The sequence below is a fragment of the Pinus tabuliformis genome, chromosome 6 (genome assembly GCF_031772625.1).
Source record: "Pinus tabuliformis cultivar Carrire ecotype Pingquan chromosome 6, CPIR1, whole genome shotgun sequence".
Lineage (NCBI taxonomy): Eukaryota > Viridiplantae > Streptophyta > Pinopsida > Pinales > Pinaceae > Pinus > Pinus tabuliformis.
Window position 1 is genome coordinate 726,636,412 of NC_142292.1, and position 26,300 is coordinate 726,662,711.

Consider the following 26,300-nt stretch of genomic DNA (forward strand, 5'->3'; position numbering starts at 1 on the left):
TCTCTGTGGATTGGAATAAGTTATATTATTTCATTATACATTTTGTTTGAAATACATATAGATGTTGTAGGAATTTACAGGATAAGTTCCTTAGATAGAACACCAAAGAACATTGCTCACAAACAAATCACAGATCAATAAACCAATATTCTTGACGTGGTTCAAACCCTCAAAGAGGGAAACAGTCCATGACCTGAGCCAATGCAGCCACTTCAGGCAATTTATTAATAAAAGAAATAAAATTTACATAAGCTTCTCTCATGAACGGTCACCCTACAAATGACCCTCCATGCTCTTTAAATAGAGATCATGGACCAGTCGGGTCTAAGCCACGGATCAAGTGTCGGTAATACCGAGGAGAGAATGAACCATCGGATCACTTCATGTCTAGAACATATCGTCACCGTCAGATTGTAAGTTACAAATGTACATAGTAAAGAAACACATTTTACCTAACTCTACACTAGACCAAGTTATACTTAACTATTTCCTATGTGTTTAAATATCCTAACATCCCCCCTTAAGAACAACTTGGGATAGGATTGAAGGATGTACAAATAATAGGAGAAGGAATGAGGCATTAGAACCTATCCCCCCTTAGTGACAACTTCCTGAACTCCAACTATAAATCGAAGTTTAGTAAACTTTGCCTCTGTGAGAACCATTGTAAAGATGTCTGCAACTTGATCATTGGTTGAACAATATTGCACTTCAAGAACATGGTCATGAATGAGCTTTCTGATGAAGTGCATGTGTAGTTAAATGTGTTTGCTACGCTGATGTTGGACTGGATCTTTGCATAGTTGAATGGCACTTTGATTATCACACCAAAGTGTAGTTGGATGTTGCTGCTAAAAGCCAAACTCTGACAGGATCTGACGAAGCCACAGGGCTTCCTTACTAGCTTCTATGGTGCCACAATACTCTGCTTCTGCTGAAGAAAGAGAAATGGCACTTTATTTATTGCAAGCCCATGTAATAGGTCCAAAACTAAGAGCAAAGACATAACTTGCAATAGACTTCCGATCATCAGGGTCACCATCCCAATAGGAATCAGTAAAACCAACCAATAGAGGAGATGCTTCTGCACTGTAATGAATCCCAAACTTAATTGTACCTCGAACATAACGAAGTATTCTTTTAGTTACTTTCCAATTACTTTCATGTGGGTTTTGCATAAATCGAGCAATAAGGCCAACAACAAAGGAAAGGTGAGGGCGAGTATGGGTCATATACAAAAGTTTTCCTACAAGCTGACGGTATAAGGTAGCATCAACTTCAGGGGAAGTACAAGTGACTGAAAGTTTAGCTCCAAACTGAAAGGGAGAAAGGGTTGGCTTACAGTCTTCCATGTGAAAGTGGCGTAGAAGATCACAGGCATACTTGCACTGGGAAAGGAAAATACCTTCCTTGGATTGTGAGTTAAAAATGTACATGCAGGAATTTACAGGATAAGTTCCTCAGATAGAACACCAAAGAACACCGCTCACAAACAGATCACAGATCAATACACCAGTATTCTTGACGTGGTTAAAACCCTCAAAGAGGGAAACAATCCATGGCCTGAGCCAATGCAGCCACTTCAAGCAATTTATTAATAAAATAAAGAAAATTTACATAAGCTTCTCTCATGAATGGTCACCCTACAAATGACCCTCCATGCTCTTTAAATAAAGATCATGGACCAATCGGGTGTTAAGCCATGGATCAAGTGTCAGTAATACCGAGGAGAAAATTAACCGTCGGATCACTTCATTTCTAGAACATATCGTGACCATCTGATTGTAAGTTACAAATGTACATAGTAAATAAACACATTTTACCTAACTCTACACTAGACCATGTTATACTTAACTATTTCCTATGTGTCGGAATATCCTAACAGATGTTTGTGTCAAAAGATACGAGTGGATGATATCTGGAAGGTACAAGACTTTTAGCATCGGTAGGAAAGTACAATTGTGATCATTGTACATGTTATTATTAGTTAGTATCTACTACATCTCATGAATAGCATATTGTCATAAGTTAGTATCTAAAACATATCATGAAATTTTAAAAGTTAATGTGATGATTCCTACCACTAATTCTATTTATTGTCTCTGTATTCAAGCTTTTGTGATCCATAATGAATTAAACAAAGTCTTTCAGTAGAAATCACATGAGAGAAAATTTTTGGCCGACGCGTTTCGAACCAACAAGTGTGGTTCATCATCAGGATTAGATGAAGAGGCAGACCATGGCAAAGGCTTAAATAGAGAGCATAGAGACATAATTTCAAGTAACGGCTATATTTGAACAATAATGTTTAAATTATAATATTAATTTATTAATATATTAAAAACAAACATTATTAAGTAACGGTTATATTAAAAGGCTAGTTTTTTAAAAAAATATTTAAATAATGATATTATTTCATTAATTTATAAAAAATATTAATAGGTAATGACTATATTAAACAGCTAGCTATTGAAAAGTAATATTTAAATTAATTTATTAAAACCAAATATTACTAGTTCTTGAAAAATAATATTTAAATAATGATATTAGTTTATTAATTTATTAAAATATTAATATGTAACGGCTATATTAAATGGCTAGTTTTTGAAAAAATATTTAAATAATGATATTATTCCATCAATTTATTAAAAATATTAATAGGTAACAGCTATATTAAATGGCTAGTTTTTGAAAAATATTATTTAAATTAATTTATTAAAACCAAATATTACTAGTTATTGAAAAATAATATTTAAATAATGATATTCGTTTATTAATTTATTAAAATATTAATATGTAACGGCTATATTAAACGGCTAGTTTTTGAAAAATAATATTTAAATTAATTTATTAAAACCAAATATTACTAGTTTTTGGAAAATAATATTTAAATTGTGATATTAGTTTATTAATTTATTAAAAACAAATATTAATAAGTAACCACTATATTAAACAGCTAGTTTTTAAAATAAATAAATAAATAATCAAAGTCAAACTTTAAAGGAGGGGAGTCAAAATTTATAAAAACGAGTGAAGACCCTAATCGAGACAAGATCATTTGATAAATAAAATAACTAATGGAAATAAATTAAATTAAATTAAAAATAATTAATGGAAAAATCAATAAAATAAAACAAAATATACACAAATCAAAACAAATATATATATATATATATATATAACAGAAACATATATATCCAAAGAAAAACAATCAATAAATAAAACGGGGTCAACAATAAAATATGGGGCTCGGGCCTATTAAACAAATAAAAAAAATACTAAAAGGAGTTAAGAATGAATAGGATGATAAAATACATAAAAAACATGAAGGATCAAGAAAATAAACTCTAATGAAGAATAAAACAACAACAAATACTATAAAAATGATGCCAATACCAACATAGATATATATATATATATATATATATATATATAATATATAAAATAAATAAATAACTAGGAGGACAAGAGAGGGACCCAACTTCTACTAATATTCCAACCATCATCTCTATTCAAATTATTGGGTCTTTTTTCAATTTCTAGGGCCTCCCTCAATTTACGATGATGAAAATGACTAACCTTAGCAACGACTTGGGCCTCCTCAATGCAGATGTGATGCTTAGATTTATCTGCATGCTCTGCCAAAGCAGAGGAGTGGGTCCTGCCATGCTTGATGTCAGCAGCATGCTCACGAATCCTTTGATTAATCGAGTGACTAGTCTCACCAATGTAGGGAGTCCCACAAGAGCATGGGATAACGTAAACACCCTTCATATTCTTGGGGTCCACTGGGTCTTTTACAGATCTAAGGGAGCTCTGTATGGTATTTAAAGGCCGAAAGGTTGAAGCCACCTTGTGCTTCCTTTGGATCCTTGCAATCTTGTCAGTGGTCCCTTGAATAAAAAGAAGATGAACACCAAAAAATCGATTCTTGGTATATTTCTTAGCACTAGGACCTTTTTCAGCTCTGAGGAAAGCCTTAGTACATTAGTGTCTACTATACCCGTTATTAAAGAAAACACTTAGGAGATGTGCTTTCTCTTCCTTGAGATGGTTCTCATTAGAAACTCTTAAAGCTCTAGTTGCTAAGGTCTATTTATTGTGTCCGCAAGGGCATTGGTCAGGTGTTCAAAATAAGATATCATGAATAACATATCATCATTAGTTAGTATATCTTGAAACTATAAAAGGTAATGTGACAATTGTAATCATTAGCTCTAGTTATTTTGTTTGTAGGTGCACTGTCCAGGTGTTTATCATGTAGTTTTTAGCATGCACATTGCCAAAGCAGGTTCAAATACTTTTCGGGGGATCTCATTACAAAAATATTTGTTCTCTAGGATATACGGTGTCCATTCTAATAGTTGCATGATGTGAGGTATTTGCTCTCAAATTTGTATGGTTGTGTGTTGCACAATTTGTTTGTGGCGTGGAAAATAAGCTCATTTCGAACACAAGCGCAAAACATGTAGCATTTTTTTCAAGTAAGTGATGCATCCTTCCTTCTATATGTGAGTTCTCAGAGTGTTTTCATAATATAAGTAACATCCTTGCAGCAATGAGGTCTAGAGCTCAAAAAGTGGATAATATGCGAGAGCTTAAAACATTTATACAATATATGTTACCATCTTGTAACAGTTAGCTTTGAGGTTGAGAATGTGAATATTAAACTGTACACTTTGTAATATCTTGTCAGTGAGATAACTGTGTTGGAAATTATTTTCCTGAGATAACTTTCATGCTAGAGTTTATGATTCTTCTTCTTTTGATTCATGTTCTTCTATAGAGTTTGATTCATCGTCCTTCAATTCAAAATCTACCTTATCTGTCAAAGAGAGGAAGCATCATGGAAGGCCACATGGAGGGGTAATTCATAGTAACCTCGATGGGAATCCTAAGATGCATATTCACTACCATGTTGTTCTTGTAGTCCAAAAAAAATTATTTCCCTATTAACGATGATGAATAGGTTCCCGTTGGATCATAGGTGCAGATATGGCTATACATTTTTCTCCACATATGTGCTAGTTTGTGTTTGGCACATTAAAGGTAGGCTAACATTTCCCCCTTAAGATTTTGAGAAGGAAATTTAGGTGAAACTATTGGTGCCCCACATGACGGTGATACGATTATCAAGGAGGATTGAGTTTGAGGCATTCCATTTGTTGTCAACAAGCTTAGAAGCATCAATGCCAGCATTCCTCCTACTAAGAGACAACACTATATACTCTCAATCCCTTTGAACCCTTGGGACAAGTGTGTGATGAATTTTTCACTTTTGGAATTTCGACCATGTGGATAGCTTGTTACTATTTCTCATTGAAGTTTAGAATCTTTCCAGTGGTAAGAAAGTTTTCTCCCTCAAAAACTCCTATAATATTGAATGCCCATGAAGAACCGTAGTTTCCCTACATCTTCACCTTTGTCATAACACCTTTTTCCTTCCAATCGAAATTCATAGGCAAATTGTTCGGGTAGGTAGAATGTTGGTCTTCTGAGTGTTGTTCTATGGAATGCCAAGATGTCTTGTGTAACGAGATTCAAACTCACACACTGTTAGATCCATGAATGGAGTAATGTCATGCATGGCCATGGGATCCAAGGCTTGGTTCATGATTTCCTTAACTAAATTCTTCTCGAATATCGGCAACCTACGAACATTTTCTTCTACAGTACAATACGTCTTCCCATGCTCAATGATGAACTTATCAAAGTGTTTCTTTGAGCGTGAAGTTAATACATTTTTACCATGAAATTTATTAGATCTGATTTCTGAAACCCTGCCATCTTTAAACCCTAGAGAAAAGGAGATTTGAGTGAAAATTACAAGTAAAAACATGCATCCCATCAAAACAAGCATATTGGTATTATCCCTTGTCATGGAACTAGAGGAAATAATCAAAATTAATATTTTATTTTATTTATTATTATAAATAAATAATCTTGACATTAATTTTGATTCTTTAATTCTTTTTATATTTTATTCAATTTAGAATTATACATTTATTAGTTTTTAAATTTGTGTTTTTAATGTTTAAGCCATTGTTTTTGGTCTTCCTATGTTAGTTGACTTCTAATTTGTTTTATTTTCATTTTTTTCGTTATTTTTTATTTTTTAATATTTTTATTTTTATTAGAATTTTTTATGTTTTCTTTAACATTTAAATTAATGAAATGTTATTTCTTTTCACTTTTATCTTAAGCTTTCTCTTTTATTTTTCTATGTTTTTAATGTTTCATTAGAATATAATATTATTTTTTCTTTCCATTATGTATTAATTGTTGCATCTCTTCTGTATTTATTTGTTCATTTGGATCAGACTCTCCATCTCTGTCTTGATGATGAACCACAGTAAGTGGTTCGAAACATGTTGACTTTAAAACTTAAATGTGATTTATCCAGAAGAGCCTTTGTATAATCATGAATCACAGAAGTTTGCATTCAGAGAATTAATATCCCTGTGAAGTTCACAACCTCTGGATGAGAAAATCAATGACCCATTATGTTTGATCAACACGATGAATGGACGTTGACCGTAGTCGAGTGATTGTGTTACAAAAGGTGGGGTTTTGGCAACCGAAGCATTTATCAAAGCCTTGGTGATTATTGATAAACCATATTTCAGTCGAGCATATAGATGGGGCTAGAAGTGCTCCATTGACATGTGTTGGTTGTTCCCATGTTGGTGAAGCATATTTTCAAAGTCTCAGAGGACTCAGCTACATAAAGTGCGACAACTATTCTTGTAGCTATTTGTTTCGGATCCAAACATATTCAAAGAGAGGTCATTTAGGATGGGGTTTTATACGGCTATTGCTTGTGCTTCAAAGCCACTGCAGTTGCAAAGGAAAGAGTGAGTCCATAACTCTCTAGAAGCTCTTGAAGCGTATCTAGGGCAAGGATTGTGATCTTTTTTTTTCATATCCAGGTTCATCCAATCCAATTACTAATAGCTCTGATTTAGTCGATGCATGTGGTAGACAATAGGAAATAATTTCCCAAGAAAAAATTCAAGGATGTCGCTCCACCAATGACTGGGAAATCTTGGGACAAGTATATGCATGCCCAACCAAAGAAATTTGTCTTGCTAATAAGGGCACTCTCAACTCCCGTAAATTCTCTTCCCTTACCTACAATTTGGACAAGGAATTGCCCAGTAATGGTATAACCTCTAATTTCAATACCCCACTTCACCCAAGTGTTGTGTGGTTCTTCTGCGTCCAGGTTGAAGCTAAGGCAAGTCGTACTACATGAGATTGGTCCCCCAAATCTCCACAAAGTTGTGACAATACCTCCCTAGGGTGGCACTCGTGGTCCACCGAAGAAGAGGGTGAGATTTCCCCTTGGAAACCTCTGGTGCTAAACAACAATTGTGACTCAGCTGAATAGCTAGAGAAACAATGTGTAAATGTTAAATTATCAAAAGGTCCCCAATGTTGCCTTCAACCCTCTATTTATAATTATTGTCTTACCTTTCCTTGTGGGTCCCTCATCCAAATATTTCAACCTCCTTTCCACAAAATCAATTTTTCCTCCAAGGGGTGCGTATTCCATGAGCGGTGGCCCCCATATTCCACTAATATTGAAGTTTTCAATTTCTCCTAATTCCCATGTATCTAAAATGTCTCCAATGCTCAGATCACAAAATTTTGCTATGCTTAGTACTTCCCCAATAAACTTAATTAATCCTGTTGAATAAAAAAAAAACAAAATTGGGGATATCACAGTCCTACCCACCAAAAATTACTTGTCCTCAAGCAATGCCTGAACAACCATGCTCTTTAGTTGTTGATCCCCACTGTCACTGTAAAATATGTCAAGGTCCCATATGCGCCATTGAATCGTCCCTGAACTCTGCACTGTCCAGTCATGAAGGAATCCCTCAATACTAGGATCCCAATCCATCTTGTCCAACATGAAGCTCCCCTTGCTCCATTCACTACCCTGCCAGGTATAAGTACCAAAATCCCTCTGCATACCATCAATGAGTAGGGAATCATGATAATGTGGCACCATGTCCAACCCCTCACGAAGCGGCCCTACCAATTAGTCCATCTCATACACTCCAAGAGTAAACTCTTGAAGATACCACCCAATCCATGTGGAGATAAAGCCTCACTCACATGAGCTTATCCAGGTATGATCTTGGTGACCAACCTTCCATGCTAATGAATTTACCCATGCCGTTAATGACTCATTAAATCCCAATGTAAGATCTGAATGATATCCCCATGTAGTAGCCAGCTCATCCCTAAAGTTCATTGAGATTTGAAATACTGTGATGCCCGGGTCCCTTGTTAGTCTTAGAAGGGTGCAACCGTGTTGGCGTTGCACCACTTTGACTATGAAATACTCCCCATCGTGACTAGACAGTACCCTCCTAGCCTAGGAATTAATGGCGAAAATCCGTTAAGGTCAAGCTCATCCTGCCCAGGCATCTCCATGATGCCAATGTCTACCCATCCACTGCCAATCTCAGTCCTCATCAACCACGAGATAAATCTGCCTCGCCATACAGTGGGGGTCTTAGTGATCCCCCATGTGTCAAATACAAGGTGAACAAGATCACCCTCTGCCATGTCTCTAATCATCACAAAGTAGAGTGACATGTCAACTGATTGAATCCCCGGATCCCATAACAAGATTCGTTGCGACATAGTCCTGATGATTGTTGGAACCCTCATGTTCCATATCTTTGCTCCCTATATATAATCAATGTATAGACTCTTCATGTCGTGAATCAACCAGGTGAACTCAAAATTTCCTTGCGCCTGCGATACCAAATCATGAAATCTATGATCCTGCCTCCTGAAAGCGCACCCTGATACTACCTAGAGTCCAAACGTTTACCTATAGACGAGGTCTACCAACCACTACACCTCATGCTCATATAATGCCTAAGACTGTCTCGTTGAAAGTGCATCATGTAGCTCCCTTGAAATCAACCCCCCAAGTGTGAGCCTAGAGGTGGAACATATTCTACCTCGGCAGTAAACCACGCCATCCCTAAGCCTGTATCTGTCGACTCGTGCACCCACTAAATGTCTCAACTTGAGAGTGTCCCTCTTGCCCATGATACATTGTGTCTCATCCATCTTCCTAGGGTGAGCCTCCCATGTCCTGCTGCCTGTACTAAGAGCATCAAAAGGAAACAACCAAATGCCCTACGACTGTAAGAAATATTGGAGCATGATAGGTGGGTAAGTCCCCAAGGGTATGACTAAGAGGCTATCGGGATACTGAAGAGTAATCCTATGAACATCCCTCTCTTTGCCCCAGATCTGCTAATAACCCAATCAAAGATCTGTCTCCACTGCACTTGTTGTCCCTAGATTCTAAAAAACATCCCCATTGGTCCAAGGTGAGTTGTTCCTGATGGTAAATATAATTTCCATGCCCTTACGTCTCCTTGGAGGCAACACTCCAAGAGCCCATTGTGTTGCACAATATGTCACTGCATAGCTGCGCCTCCTACCCCACAACACAATCCAGCACACTACGGCACACCAGAATGCACCCCCATGTCCACCTACCAAACATTGCTCAATGTTGGATGCTCCTACACATCCCTGGGTGTCATGGACTAAAGCTGTGATAGTACGCTTCAACCTATACATTGCTGACATCATCACCTCCATAGTCACATCACCACGTCCTCTGATGAATGGATCTCCATAATCTCGGATAAGTGGATCTCCCCTCTTGATCCTCCCTAAGAGATATAACATGTGAATCTCCCTATGTACCTATGGGGGTGTCCCTAAGGTGTTGCTCCTCGGTGACCATTGTGCCCCATATATACATGGGAAATCCTCCTCTCCATACAAGGAACTATCTGGTGGCTTGTCAATGCCACCACCTCTGACAACCTCCTGCCAAGGTACATTGATCATCTTATGCCCCCACACATGGAAAACATGCAAAGACAACTCATGGAGTCTTCCTACCTTCTGTCAACTCGACCTATCATGGGTGTTGCCCAAAACTCTGGTTGGAATATGAAAATGGGGTGATTCCAATCATTGGATCCACCATCCTTCTACTACCCTAACTGACCCAATCCATGGAGTGGTGGGGAGTCCCACCTAGGTCCCAATGATGATCTAATCCTCGAGCCCCTCTGGAAAACCATGACCCTTATTGAACTGTGCTCCCAACTATGGATGTATCCAAAAACTTAGTTAGCCCTGTTAGCACTTGGAATTCACCTAGGCTGAGATAGACAAACTCTCAAGGCTACATCAAACCATTTCACCTCGTAGCTAGCCCTACGAGGTATGAGAAGGCTCTCTCGGGTCAGATTCGATAGATCTTTCAATATGATTAGGCTGACCAATTAATAATAAAGATTTTAGGCTAGTAAATTGATAAGGGGGTTGATTTAATGATTTTTGGGGTTTTTGGTGGCAATTGGTGGAAGTGCAATTCAAGGTGCGGGGATTGAGCACAGTTTTCACAGGGGGATCTAAGGGGCAAGGTAGGAATGAGTGCTGATGCCTTAATCTGAGATGGATGATCAGAGATGATAGAGGAGAAGCTAAAGAGGGCAAACACACAATTCGAATCCTCTCTAGACAGTAGAAAACATTAAAATTGAACAAACTAAAAAGCTGAGCATGTCAAAACATGAGTTCAAACTTTACCACTTCATCTGTCCAATTTAGAAGCATAAGAGAGATGTGAAACACATAAACAAACTTACAAGAACATGTAGAGAACACACCATCAACAATCAGATCCACAAGAATCCTCAAAGATGTCTGTAAAACCCTGGCTTTCCTTGCCTTCAATTGCAGAAATAGATGCACAATATACAATAAAGCTTCCTTACACAAGAGTCCAACCATGAAAATGAGAAGGAGAGAGCATAATATAGACCATCTAACTCCTTTCCCCACCTCTAGGGGTCGAGCTCAGCTTTCTAGGAGCAGTTTGAACAAATTCTAAACTAAGAACTAGAAAATAGGCAGCCAAACAACTTGCCTCTATTACTTAGCTAACTCATCCATGCATTAATTTTTCACTTTTTACATCATGGAAGCTTCTAGAAGGGTAAAGAAAGATAAAATCTACCAAAGTGCCATAAAAATATTACATTTATCCATCATCTACAAGTAAAAATAGTCAACCATAGTCAAAACAGTGTTTTTTGACCAAAAATGTGAATTCTGGCAAATCTGGAAGTTCTGGTCGCGCCCCTGGAAGTTCTGGTCGCGCCCCTTCACAGCTGTTTTTGAGTGGGTTCCACGGGTCCAAATCAGGTGCAAGATGGCTCATTGGAAAGCTTGGCCTGTCTACTTTCCATCCCAAGTGGAATTTCTAAATTTGGTGTTGATTTGACCCCTCAAAAACCATTTCTCCCAAGGTCACTTTCTGCAACTCAAAAAGTGGGCAGAAAGTCATTTTTTAGGTGTATTTTGAGCTTTTGGAGGCTCAAAACTCAAAATCAGGCTTCTCCCAAGTATTGGTAATTTTTCTTTTTGAATTCCCTTTCCAAAAATGCAAAGTTTTCAAAATTCCGAGCAGCCCTTCAAACTGGTCTCACCCGGGGTGAGACCAGTTCTTGGGAAAAACCTGTAATTGGCACAAAAAATTCACAAATGACAAAATTTTCTCCAAATTTCTTGAAATTTGGGCTGGGAGTCCCCAATCAAGTACCATGCTGATTCAAAGAGGCTTTGGCCAAAGTTTGGAGTGGATCGGGCGTTTTCCTTCGTTTTTGTGCTTTGGCCAACCGTCCTTGGAGCACCTTTGTTCTCGCCGGTATTTTTGACATTTCTCTCAAACCATGACACCTGTGTAAAAAGTGAAAGAGGTTTTTCTTCCTTGGCATGTTGTGGACAAAAACCTCTCTCAGTTTTGAAAAATTCGTCTTTGATTGCTCAGAAACAGCTTTTGAGTGAGACTTGTCCCGATGTGTGAAACAAGGGATTTTGTCGAAATGGAGCGAGATGAAGGGGATAGGGGGCTTCTAAATTCTTGGGGAAATTTTTGGGAGTGGGGAAGGATGTTAGGAAACAGGGGAAAGTGGAATCTTAGTGATTGAGTGAGGGGAAGGGGTCGAAAAGGGCAAAACACAGGCCAAACCTAGAAAATTGCCAGATTGTAGCTAGAAACTAGGGTTTGTGCAAAAATGAGGAATTTGGCGGATCTAAGGGATGGGAAGTGTTTGATAAGGTACTTTAAGGATAGGGGAAGGTGTATGAACATCAGGAAACAAGTTTTGCCGGTGATTTGACCATCCAAGAGAAATTGCCTTCAAAACCCTAGGAGAGGGAAATGACCTTGCCTGGGTGGCAACTGAAGCATGGACAAGGTGTGGAATGACTCATTAGACACTGACATGATAATGAAAACCCTATGAATGATGATAGACTCAGCTGAATAGTGACATAGACTGACATTTGGGCAAACCCTAGACCTAATGCCTAGTGACCAAATTTTGCTTGAAGACTCACTGAAATGACAAAATTTGACCTTGACACTTCAAAATCACTATGTAAGAGCACATTTGATCACTGGAGGAAGGCTGTAAAGACTGACACTAACAAGCCCTACCAGGTACCAGCTAAATAACTTGTGCCAACCAACCCCATGAGAGGGATCAAATGCAAGGGTCTCCAAATACATAGCAAGTCTATCATGCGAGTGTTGCGCCCTGCGCAACTCATATCACCTCGTCTCACTGACCCAGTCAACATATACAATATGTCTATGTAACTTATGCACTCTCCCTCCAATGTGAAAAGGTAGCCTAACATTATTACAGGCCCCATCTATGTAAGCCTGAAGAGAGCTACTGAATGGAAGTACTAAACTTTGCTAGCTTCTTGTGCATCTATCTGCTCCACGTTAATGGCAAACCCAAAAGATGATTGCTCATTCTCCTCCATCATGGTCTCAACTGGAGTCTCAAGCTGCCCAACCATAGATACCTCCTCAAGAATAGCATCCTCATCTAACTCACGCTTCTCAACGTGCTCTCCATGTTGTTGTATGTAGCTATTGTTTAGGAACTATGTCACAACTCTGGGCACCTTTGTGCCTACTGGAACCTCATCAATGGATGGTCCCATGGGTGTGTGCCCAACTGTCTCCACCAATGTGCCAATCGGGTCTACCAAAGGAAACTCCCACAAGGGTGGCTCCTGTGTCACGCTATGTGTATCTATGCACTCCTCATAACCTTGTGTGGCCTCAGCCTCATGTTCAACCTCTTCATCAGTCTCCTGATGTCTAAAACCAGGTCTCCACCAGCAAAATCGCTTCTAGGTCTCATCCTCTAACTGCCCACCTTTGCATGATGGTCCAACCCCTGAACTATGCTTCTTCTTCTCCTGTTCATCTAAGGAATGAGGCATGATAGGATTGTTAGACGGACCATACATGTGGTTGTTGTACTGCTAGGATGCACGTGTATGTACTTGGCTTTTGTGTTGGTTATGTATAAGTCATTGCATCCCCTCTAGAATCTGTTGGCTCTGCCTCATCAACTCCTCCATGATCCTGCTAGCCTCCCCATAGCTGGCCAAGATCATGCTATGATACCACTCTAATATTCCTAGGGAATCTTTAAAGTAAGTAACAAAGCAAACATAAACATAAAAACCATGAAAATCAAACACATGAATCAGTCCATGAAATTGCACCAAAAACTGCTTTGTTGAGCCATTTTATTATAATATGAAGAGGGTACAATGAGTTGTTAGAAAGAGTGCATCTAGGCTTGCTCAAGGCGAGCTAACTAAGCCAAATGAACAATAATAAGTCCCTCCCAAATCTGATGCGGCTCTCTCCTTACTCTACACTGGATCTGCCAAGAAATATGTTGTTGGCTATGAAGAATTGTTGTTAGGGCCTCCTCCGGTGCTCGGAAAATTCCAAGAAATTAACCTCAATTTCTCCACCAAAGACCCACAAAGGAATTAGCCAAATGTTGACCTTGGAATTTCAGCCCAAATGTCCCTTAGCTCCTCTTGTGGGTGGCTGAGTTGGGTCCTCTGTTTGACCCCTCAAATCTGCCCAAAAAATTCTGAAATTTTAGATATGAGATCCTTTTCAAAAACCCAGGAAAACCCAGAAAGGGTTTCCCTTGGTTCCAACCTTCAAAATTTGACCCTTCACAACGTGGCCCTCCACCAAATTCGAATTTTGTTACTATGGTTGCTCCTATCAATATCTTCTCTCCAAACTATAACAATCCTCCTCTAATGGCCCTCCAAATGAAATCCCAACAACTCAGCTCCTAAATCCTTCTCTCAAGCCTCCCCACAATCAACTCCACCAATGACTGCGCAGCCTTGGGACAAGTCTACATAGATCGAACCAAAGAAATTTGTCTTGTTGAGAAGGGCACTCTCAACCCCTGTAAATTCTCTTCCTTCACCTGCAATTTGGACAAGGATTTGCCCAGTAATGGTATAGCCCCTAATTTCAATACCCCACTTCACCCAAGTTTTATGTGGTTCTTTTGCGTCCAGGCTGAAGCTAAGACAAGTCATACCACTTGAGACTGGTCCCCCAAGTCTCCAAAAAGTCATGACAATACCTCCCTAGGGTGGCACTCATGGTCCACTGAAGAAGAGGGTGATATTTCCCCTTGGAAACCTCTCGTGCTAAACAACACTTATGACTCATCTGAATAGCTAGAGCAACAATGTGAAAATGTCAAATTATCAAAAGGTCCCCAATGTTGCCTTCAGCCCTCTATTTATAATTGGTGTCTCACAACCCACGGGGCTTTGGATTGACGGTGAATGGGTGCACTGTTAAGGCACTCCTTGCGATAGGTCACTGGTTCAAATCCCTCGTGGGTGCTTACCTACCAAAATATATATATATATATTTATATATATATATATATATTATTGTACAGCGATGTGTGGTTTGACAGTAAAGTCTACTTGGGCGAAGCTCAAGAGACCGAGGTTCAAATCTCATTGAGTACACTGACATACTGTGGTGGTGGCTAAAGGAATAGATTCCCCACCCCCGCTTTGGCGGCACGAAAGTTTGTTCTTGCTAAAATCATAAGATCTTAGTATATCCGACTTGCAGGTAGTTGGATGTACTCTTGGTGTTATAGAGGCAGCTACGAGGATTGATCCTAGGTCTCCCATAGATTAGGCCTGGCAATTACTGATTCACCATGTGTCAAAAAAAAAATGTTGTCTCACCTTTCCTTGTGGGTCCGTCATCCAAATATTTCGACCTCCTTTCCACAAAATCAATTTTTCCTCCAAGGGGTGCGTATTCCATGAGGGATGGCCCCCATATTCCACTAATATTGAAGTTTTCGATTTCTCCTCAGTTTCATGTACCAAAAATGTCTCCAATGCTCAGATTACAAAATTGTGCTATGCTTATCACTTCCCCAATAAAATTAGTTAATCATATTTATAAAAAATAAATAAATAAATAAATAAAAATAAAAATTATTGGGGATATCACACTATCTTTATGCCATATATATATATATATATATATATAACTATATAAATTCTTAATTTAATAGTAATTTTGCTCTATATATAACAAAAATTTACGGAGAATCGATCCAATTGGCTACCACTATTACAACAAATACAACTATTTCATAAATGCTACAAATAAACCAAACTAACCTTCATAAAAGAAAATTTATTTAACTATACAACTTCTAAATATATTAACTTTCACTAAATAAACATACATATTATACATATAAATATTTAGATATTCTATCTATATTTAATTAATAAAAAATGATTATTTAAATTTATAACATAATATTATATTAAAATAAATATATCAAATCAATTATTTATTTACACAGAGAGAGAAAAAAAAAACATGTCGAATGCACTACCGTTTTATTAGTCCCTGCCGGGGACTATAAGCGATCGATAGATCGCTGACTTTGGGTTGACCGCGGCGATATTTGGAAATATTTCATGGTTTTCCTAAGTCGGACTAAGGTTTACGGGGCGGAAGCGAATGGAGGTCTTATTACGCGCTTCGCATGGATCAAGGCAAATGGCAGGTGGCGCGCGTGAGGGGCACGTGGTTGCATGCGCTCTGGTGGTCTGATCGCTCGCCAGGTGTCCCTCCTCGAGATTGGGGAATGTTCCGTCTGTGTTTTACTGTCTTCGCGGCATTTGGGTTGGTATTGTTACTTGCTTGTTTGGCTGTGCAGTCTGTGCGATGTTTGGTCTGCGGTAGAGTTGCGCCCGGGTATTGTTATTTGCAGTCTGTGCGATTTTTCGTCTACGGTGGAGTTCCTGCCTGCTGGGTGTGCGTTTGGTAAGTTCGGCTAAGTTAATGGCATTCTGGTTGAATACTGAGGGTGTGTGTTCTGGTTAAATACTGAGAGTTTCTCTTACCTGCATGCAAGAGTCCATGGTTATTTGAGCATTATAAGTTAATGGCATTATGGTTGAATACTGAGGGTTTGTCTTAGCTGTGGTCGGCATGTGCTGTGGTGATCTCATCGGCGGCCAGCTGTTCCTCTTCGAGATGCTGGAAAGTTCGGCTTGGGTTTTACTGTCTTCGCGGCCTTTGGGTTGGTATTGTTACTTGCTTGTTTAGCTCTGCAGTCTGTGCAATTTTTCGTCTGCGGTGGAGTTCCTGCCTGCTCGGGTGTTGTTACTTGCTTGTTTAGCTCTGCAGTCTATGCGATTTTTCGGCTGCGGTGGGGTTCCTGTCTGCTCGGTGTGACTTTGGTAAGTTCGACTACTGTATGGCATTCTGGTTAAATATTGAGGGTTTCTGTTACCTGCATGCAAGAGTCCATTGCTATTTGGGTTTTACCCTGTTCGTGGCCTTTGGGTTATTATGATTGCTTGGTTGTTTAGCTGTGCGGTCTGTGCGATTTTTCCTTTCTATTTGTTCTATTGTCTGCGGTGAAAACACAATGCGGTTGTTGCGTGCTATGTTACCTGCATGCAAGAGTCCATGGTCATTTGAGCATTATAAGTTAATGGCATTCTGGTTGAATTCTGGGGGTTTGTCTTAGCTGCATGGGTTTTATGCAAATTTGCGTAAATGTCTGCGGGAAGCTATGATTGTTAGTTGTATTGTTTAGAGGATAAGTTCGGCTACTGCATTATAAATTAATGGCATTTGGATTATTATTGTGGATACTGAGGGTTTGTCTTCTGGTTGAATACCGAGGTTTTCTCTTACGTGCATGCAAGAGCCCATGGTTATTTGAGCATTATAAGTTAATGGCATTCTGGTTGAATACTGAGGGTTTGTTTTAGCTGTGGTCGGCATGCACTGTGGTGGTCTGATCGGCAACCAGCTGTTGCTCCTCGAAATGCTGGAAAGTTCGGCTTGGGATTTAGTGTCTTCGCGCTCTTTGGGTTTTACTGTCTTCGCGGCCGGCTGCTCGGGTATTGTTCCTTGCTTCTTTAGCTCTGCAGTCTGTGCGATTTTTCGTCTGCGGTGGGGTTGCTGGCTGCTCAGGTATTGTTCCTTGCTTGTTTAGTTGTGCAGTCTGTGCGATTTTTCGTCTGCGGTGGGGTTCCTGCCTGCTCGGTGTGGCTTTGGTAAGTTCGCCTGTATGGCATTCTGGTTAAATACTAAGAATTTATGTTACGTGCATGCAAGAGTTCATGGTTATTTGGGTTTTACCCTGTTCACGGCCTTTGGGTTGTTATTGTCACTTGGTTCTTTGGCTCTGCGGTTTGTGCGATTCTTCCTTTCTATTTGTTGTATTGTCTGCGGTGAAAACAGAATGCGGTTCCTGCCTGTTCTGAGGGTTGTTGTTACCTGCATGCAAGAGTCTATGGTTATTTGAGCATTATAAGTTAATGGAATTTTGGTTGAATACTGAGGACTTGTCTTAGGTGCATGCGTTTTATGGAAATTTCGGTAAATGTCTGCGTGAAGCTGTGATTCTTAGTTGTATTGTTTAGAGATTAAGTTCGGCTATTGCATTATAAGTTAATCACATTTGGATTATTATTGTTACTTGGTTGTTTAGCTCTACGGTGTCTGCGATTTTTCCTTTGTATTTGTTGTATTGTCTGTCGTGAAAACACAATGAGGTTGTTGCGTGCTCGGTTAACTCTGTCGCAAAGGTTTGGTTGCGGTTTTGTTGTTCCAGGTGCGGCTTGTATCCCGCAACTTTGTGCTGTTGCTTTGATAAGTTTGGCAACTGCATTATAAGTTAATGGCATTCTGGTTAAATACTGAGTGTTTCTGTTACTTGCATGCAAGATTCCATGGTTATTTGAGCATTATAAGTTAATGGCATTCTGGTTGAATACTGAGGGTTTGTCTTAGTTGCATGGGTTTTATAGAAATTTGGGTAAATGTCTGCGTGAAACTGTGATTCTTGGTCGTATTGTTTAGAGGTTAAGTTTGGGTAATGCATTATAAGTTAATGGCATTCTGGTTAAATACTGAGGGTTTTTGTTAGCTGCATGCAACAGTCCATGGTTATTTGAGCATTATGAGTTAATGGCATTCTGGTTGAATACTGAGGATTTTGTGTGCAGACTTCGTTAACCAATTTCGTCATTTGCACATTTTCTCATGGTACTGGCATAGGCTGGCTTGTGCATGCATATGGTCTGGACGAGAAGGAATTTGAACGCTCGGCTTCGTTGCAAGTACGGTGTTATTCTACTAATTACTTTTTGTCAATAAGTTAAACCTTAGATTAAAATGTCATGTTAGCTAGTTATAACCAGATTGGTTCTGATATGATGTTTAAGTACCTTGTTCTCCTTAGAGAGAAAAAATTGTTTTATTATGAAAACAAAATTACATTTATTATATATGTTTCTGCATTTCACAGATATCCTTAAGCATAGGAAGTGATAAAAGTATTGCTAGTAACATATCTTGTTTCATAAACAGTTTCCAAAAATGTCAATATGACAGCCCTGTCATAGTCATTCTAACATATATCGGAGCTTTGAAACGAGTTTTATCTCATAGGAAATTAGCTGCTAGATATGTCCATAAACAGTCCCATAAAAAAAAATAGATATAGAGATATGCTTAAGCATAGGAACTGATAAAAGTATGAGTGAGAAGATATGTTGCTTGATAACCAGTTTTCAAAAATGTCAATATGACAGCCCTGTCATGGTCATTCTAACATACATCACAGGTTTGAAACCAGTTTTGTCTCATAAAGAATTAGGTCCTGGATATGTTCATAAACAGTGCCATAAAAAATTATAGATATAGATATTGACATTTAAAAGACATTCGATCAGCTCTCCTTCCACTCTCTGTTGAATGGGCCAAGCTCATGGTACCAAGTATAATCTTGCTTTTGACAGTCCATCAGTTTGCATGTTCCTGTCTTTGTAAACATGTTCAAACATGATCTGTTAAATACTCTGTTTAAGCAAGTCGAATCTCCTGAAATATAGGTTGAAGTTTATAATTATCCAATCGATTTGTTCCATTCATCTTATTCACCACAGTTTGTGAATCATCAAAGATCTGTAATTTTTGCGCATCTTCTTTCACATGCCACAATTGCCAACAGTCTTGCGACAATTTGCTTAGGCATATTGTTGTTGTGTTTGCCAAAGCCGTTCTTTGAACATATTACATGTTCATCATTTATATGGATTGTACCTGCAGTGTCCGATAATGATGGATCTTGTTGAGAAGCGTTATGGAAGTATGCTTATGCACTACTCGTATCTGGTTCAGTTTCCAAAAATGTCAATATGACAACCCTATCATAGTCATTCTAGCATATATGGGAGCTTCGAAGCGAGTTTTGTCTAATAAGAAATTAGCTGCTAGATATGTCCATAAACAGTCCCATGAAAATATATAGATATAGAGATATGCTTAAGCATAGGAAGTGATAAAAGTATGGCTGAGAAGATATGTTGCTTCATAACCAGTTTTCAAAAATGTCAATATGGCGGCCCTGTCATGGTCATTCTAATAGGCTGATAACGAATAGCAGGAAACTTTTTACCTTGGTATATGTTAGAGTTGCAACCTAGCATAAATCAGAGACAATACTTTTTATATTTTGACAGTTGAATTGGTGCACCACTTATGTAAAACTCATAAATAGGCTCATGGTCAATTTATTTGACAAATGCAATTGACAATGGTGTTAGCTTTCATAAATATTCTTAAAGTTCTGTTGCATTTGTTCATTTTGTCTTTGCATTGCTTCCTTTTGTTAACTTCATTTTGTGTTTCGATTGCTCCCTTTTGTTTACTTGCAGAAATATTCTTAGAATTATGCTCCATTCTTTTCATTATGTTTTTGCATTGTTTGCATTTCCAATTTCTTTGTTATTTACAAATATGGCTTGCTGCTAGAAATTTGATATTTGTTTACCAAGATAATGCAATAGCGTATTTTTTAAATATACATACATTTTGTTCAAAACAATCACATTCAGTTTTTGCTAACTTCATTAATTTTTTTTGCAAAGCTGTACAAGACAATTGCAAAAGCCAGCTCTGGTAAGCAATTGCAAATGATGGAACAAATAATAGATGTTGACAATTACAATTTCAGATTGCAATGCATTTTGCCTGAGAACATTGATATTGTATTAAAAAGAAATGGTCTTTTTAGACTAAATGCATTTTCATATACTGTAGGAGATTGTCTATTTGACTCGTTCGAAATGCTTCTACATTTTCGTTATACTTCAAATGAATTGCGAAATGGGTTAATAGACCACTTTCTTTTTTGCTTAAAGAACAATGACGTTGAAGCAATACAGTCATATCAATATGAACTAGCACCTGAGTTCTTATACGAGTTACATGGTGTTAATGATATTGGTACATATCTTCATAAAATGCGTTATTCTGCATCTACAAATATAAAGGAATCTGAACGAGGTTTATGGGGTGATACCTTTTGCATACGTTGGTTAGCTAAATGGCTAGATATATCAATTGCAGTTTGGTCATTGACAAGAAAAACGAGATATTTGCTTTTCAATCAACATGAAAATACAATTCCATATTGCATTCTCTTTCATGATGCAAATCCTGTTAGTGGTCATTATGAACCATTGGTTTACCAAAAGTTTCCAATTTGCATTTGCAATGAGTCTAATATCTACCTATAACCTATTTGCAAAGATGTTGAAAGCAATTGGATGCACATTGCAAATAATATGCTTTTAAATGGACTCACAATTGCAAAGCAAGTGACATATAACTGTGGTGACAGTCTCTTTAATGCAATTTGCTATTTGGTAGCAACAGAATTCAATGCAGAGTCTTTGCGACTTTACATTGTGCAATCTTTTTGCAATGCAGTTATGCATAAGAATCAAGAGGCATTGCATTGTTTACAGCAATACCTGGTAGTTGATGCGATACACTATACAATGAATAGCAATTGGCAACAATATCTGATAAATATGGCAATGCCATATGAAAAAGGACAAGTGGAAGGCGGACCATTTTTCCTGCAATGGATATATGTCATATTCAAAGTCAATATCCAAGTATGGTCCTCTGTTACTAATAGCTTTGTCAACTACAGTTGCGCTTATTCAAGATGCAATGATATTGTTAACATCTTGTCATTCATGACAAATACATCGCATATTCACTATCATGCAATGATACAATAATATGTTCACAATTCTCAACAATTGTCCATGGAAGCAAATGATGTTTGTAATCAATTGCATCATGGGCATGTACTAGAAAAAGAGCAATGTATATCTCAAGTACATTTTAGCAATAATATTGCATTTGAGATAGCATGTCATTTAGAGCAAATGCAACCAACTAAGGATTGTAGGCTGAATTATCACAAGCTAAAGCAATTCATACGTGCAAAACGCAAATGCAATGACAAATGCAAAAAACCATTTTCTAATAAGAAGTCAAGAAAGAAAAATGCAATACAAATTTATATCGAAAAAGTCGAAGACACGCCTAGGAATATATGTGCAGTTTGCAACAAATTGCATTTTGCAAAAAATATTAGGTTCTTCACTACAGATTTGCAAGAAAAGCATATGGATTTGACGTTGAACAATAGGACCTTTAGCAATGAAAACATATGTGTTTCTTGCAAGAAAGCACTTGACAATGGAAAGCTACCACAATTTGCAGCACCCGAACAAATAAGACGTAACATTTCATTGCCAACTGTAAATATACTTTCAGACCTAGAAGAAAGACTTGTGTCATTGAGAATTGCATTTGCACAAATCAGACAATGGGGACATAGACGGTCACAAATTGGCTTAACAGGATCAATTATCAATGTACCAGTTCATATGGACATTGTGCAAAAAGCATTGCCACAATATCTAAATGATACAATGACAATTGCAGTTGCATTGAAAAGAAGATTGCAATACAAAAATGCATACCAAATAGGTAAAGTACGTCCCATTATTGTCATGAAGGCATTGAACGAATTATGTTCTAGAAGTCTTTATAAAGCTAGCAACATTTGTATAAATGAGAATTGGGCCCATGTTTTACAAGAGGATAATGAATACATTGTACAAAATTCAAACAGTGACAATGAAAGTGATACAGATAGTGATGCAAATAATGAAGCACCTACTGAAACATTGGTGCATGGATTAATAGAATCACAACGCATCTACGATCTGCAAGACAAGATTATTGAAGTGGCCCCTGCTGAAGGACAACGACCATTAGGCATCTTCAAGGACAAATATGTAGAAGAAATGAACTTTCCAACATTATTTTATGGCGATGCACGTGATCATGACATCACAAATAGGTTTACTTACCAAAAAATTGTGCAATGGGAATTGTTACAAGCAAGTGGTGACTTCCAATATCATACACCAAATTTTTTTTTCAAGACAATGCGAATAATAATTGATAAAGTGCTTTCTTGCATATGGGTGCGAATAAGAAAGGGACAACTAAAAGGCAGGAAAATATTAGCAAAAGATGTCAAGTATCGAGCAAATTTGGAAAAGTTATTGAAATCTGACATTGGATACATAGATTTCAAAAACATTCGCATATCTTCTGACCATTTGGAACAAATTAGGAAAAACATATTTGCAATGATACGACAACTAGGCCCTCCAACTTTCTTTGTGACATTCACAAGTGCAGAACATCGATGGAAACCATTAGTAGATACACTTGTCACATTGTTTAGAAATAAAGCAAAAAAAAGTGCTATTGATATATTAGAAGATGATGACATTGACTACCTTATAAGAAAATATCCAGTCACATGTAGCCAATACTATAGACATAGAATTAATGCTATAAAGCGATTGATATCTCAAGATACTACATTCTTTGGAAAAATATCTGATTACTATTTTGTAACAGAATTCCAAAATAGAGGAACTGAACATGAACATGGACTGTTATGGATAGAGAATGCTCCAATATATGGAAAAGAAAGCAACTCAGAAATTGAGAAGTTTGTTGACAATTACATCACTTGTAATACAAATCATTTGGAGCCAGATGTTGCTAAATTGCATAAACATCACCATACAAAAAGTTGTAAGAAGCGAAAAAATTCAAATTGCATATACAACTTCCCCATGCCACCAATGAAATCAACAATGATCATTGAACCAACCAATGCAGAAAATACAAAAGTTGTAGAGAAGTCAATATCGTTTTTTGCATTCTTGGGGCAAACAAACTACAATGATTCAACAACACATGACGATTTCCTCCTAGAAATAGGGTTGCTACAAAATGAGTACATAGAACTATTGCAACATACAGTAAAGCAACCAACAATTTTCTTGACACGAAAACCTTCTCACATTTGGAATAACAGTTTTGCAAACAATATCCCTGCTTTATGGAATGCAAATACAAATGCACAATTTGTGCTAAATGCATATGCTGCAGCATCATATTGTAGTTCATATATGGCCAAAATTGACAAGTCTATGACAAATGCATTTAGAAGAATACGGAAAGAGCATCAAAAATATGAAATTGATGCTATGCAAATGATTCGTAAACTTGGAAATACATTACTCAATCTACAACAAATGTCATCTCAACAAGCAGTGCATATAGCACTTTCATTGCCATTGAATTCTAGTTCAAGGGAATGTATATTTGTCAACACGTCTCCAGTTGATGAATGCACGTTTATGCTTAAACCGCCTATTCTTTTGAAACAAGAACCTGATGATTCAGAAGATGTTATGTGCCATTCCATTGTTGACTACTACATTGGACGACCAAGTTCCATTGGCAAAATCTGCCTTGCAGAATTTGTATCAAATTACAAGAAAAATGGCAAACCAATATCTAAAAGGAAAAAACCAAATGTTATACGATTTGTCAAATATAACAAACACAATGATATTGAAAACTTTTGTCGAGAGAAATTATTGTTATATATGCCATTTGAAAATTGTGAAGATACATTGAAACAAGAATTGCCTACATGGCTCTCTGCATATACATTACATGAAAAAACAATTCAAGTTAATGAAGCCAAATTTACATATAACATCAATCCAACATGGGGTGATTTAGAGACTGCAACAAATGAGCAAATTAGTTCTTTGAGTACTAACGAAATGAATATGCAAAATCAAGAGAACAATTCCCATTATGAGGAATATGATTTGCAATCGGACTTGCAATTTCCAAAACAATTTGAAATGAAGAAAAAAATCAATCTTGGATTTCAAATTACTGCCCATCCATTTTTAATGGAGAACAATGAATATTACAAACTTAGAAGAATCTTGAACAAAGAACAACAAGCAATTGTAAAAGGCATTGCAATTAAAAAAAAAAAAAACCCCAAGGAACCAATTTACCTTTTTATTACAGGTGGAGCAGGTGTAGGTAAAACGCTCACAGCAAAAGCAATTTTCCAAATGCTTATACGAATTTATGATTCACAAAACACAACTGATCCTATGAAACCAAAAGGTATAATATTAGCCTACACAGGAAATGCTGCATACAATGCAGGTGGAACAACAATCCATTCTGCATTGCTAATGCCTTTTAACAAGTCTCAACTGTTCTCGCTGAGCAAAGAAGTATTGGACAACTTATCAAATCTATATCAAGAATTGCAAGTAGCTTTCATAGATGAGATCTCGATGATTGGAAGTCGGTTCTTATATTCTATTGACAATAGACTCAGAAACATAAAACATGTCCAAACAAAATACTTTGGGAACATTGACATCATATTTTGTGGTGATTTCTATCAAGCTCAACCTATCCAAGACTCTCTTATTTTTGAACAACCAACAATCAATAATCAAACAATAACACATGATTTTTGGAAGGATAATGTCAAGTGCTTCCAATTGCATATGACAATGTGACAAACAAATAAGAGATTCATATCAGTGTTAAATAGAATGCGAACAAATTGTCAAACATCTGAAGATATAACATACATGAATACAAGTTGCATGCGCCCTGTACCAAATGATCCAACATTTCCCTACTTATTTTACAAAAACAAAGATGGTTCAATGCATAACAACAAAATGTTGATGCTAATGCCTGGCAAAGAAATTTTGATTCATGCAATTGACGAAAATCAAGAGAATAACGACAATTTCACAGCTCATCAACATACGGCTATTTTGCCACCACAGCTTTTGATAAAGTTGAACATGTTAGTTGAAATGTATGGTTGCAATTATGATGCAGCAGATGGGCTAGTGAATGGTGCAGATGGAATAGTTAAAGCATATACCCATACGAATAAGGTCGATGTTCTATGGATTAAGTTCCATGACCCTAACATTGGTCATCGACAATCTAGAAAACTAGGTCATTTGTACACTTCAGAGATAGCGGATGATTGGACACCAATATTGCGAATATCAAAACCAATGCCTATGACATCAAAGATGGCACCATTGAAAATACGAAAACAATTTCCAATTCAGCTTGCATGTGCACGCACAATACATAGATCACAAGGCTTAACCTTGGATAGGCTTGCATTCGACCCTACTGGAGTACAAGTGCATGGCCTAGTATACACAGCACTATCACGTGTCAGAAACATAGAATCATTGTATTTGCTTAATCCTCTTAAACATAGCAACTTCAAGCTCAAGCAAAAAGTAAATTCTGAAATGCAACGTTTGCAAACCACTGCAAAATGGCAACTAGAATATGATTGCTCATCAATACAGTCATTGTGATCCATCTTTATTCTTTCATTGAACACTCGCAACCTTCATGCGCATCTTACTGACATATGCAATGACTATGACACAATGCAATCTGATATCTTGTGCTTACAAGAAACACATATGTTGTTGTCTATGCAAAATGAATACTTCAAAAATTTCAATTGCATCTCAAGTTGCATTAAGCATGGAGTAATGAT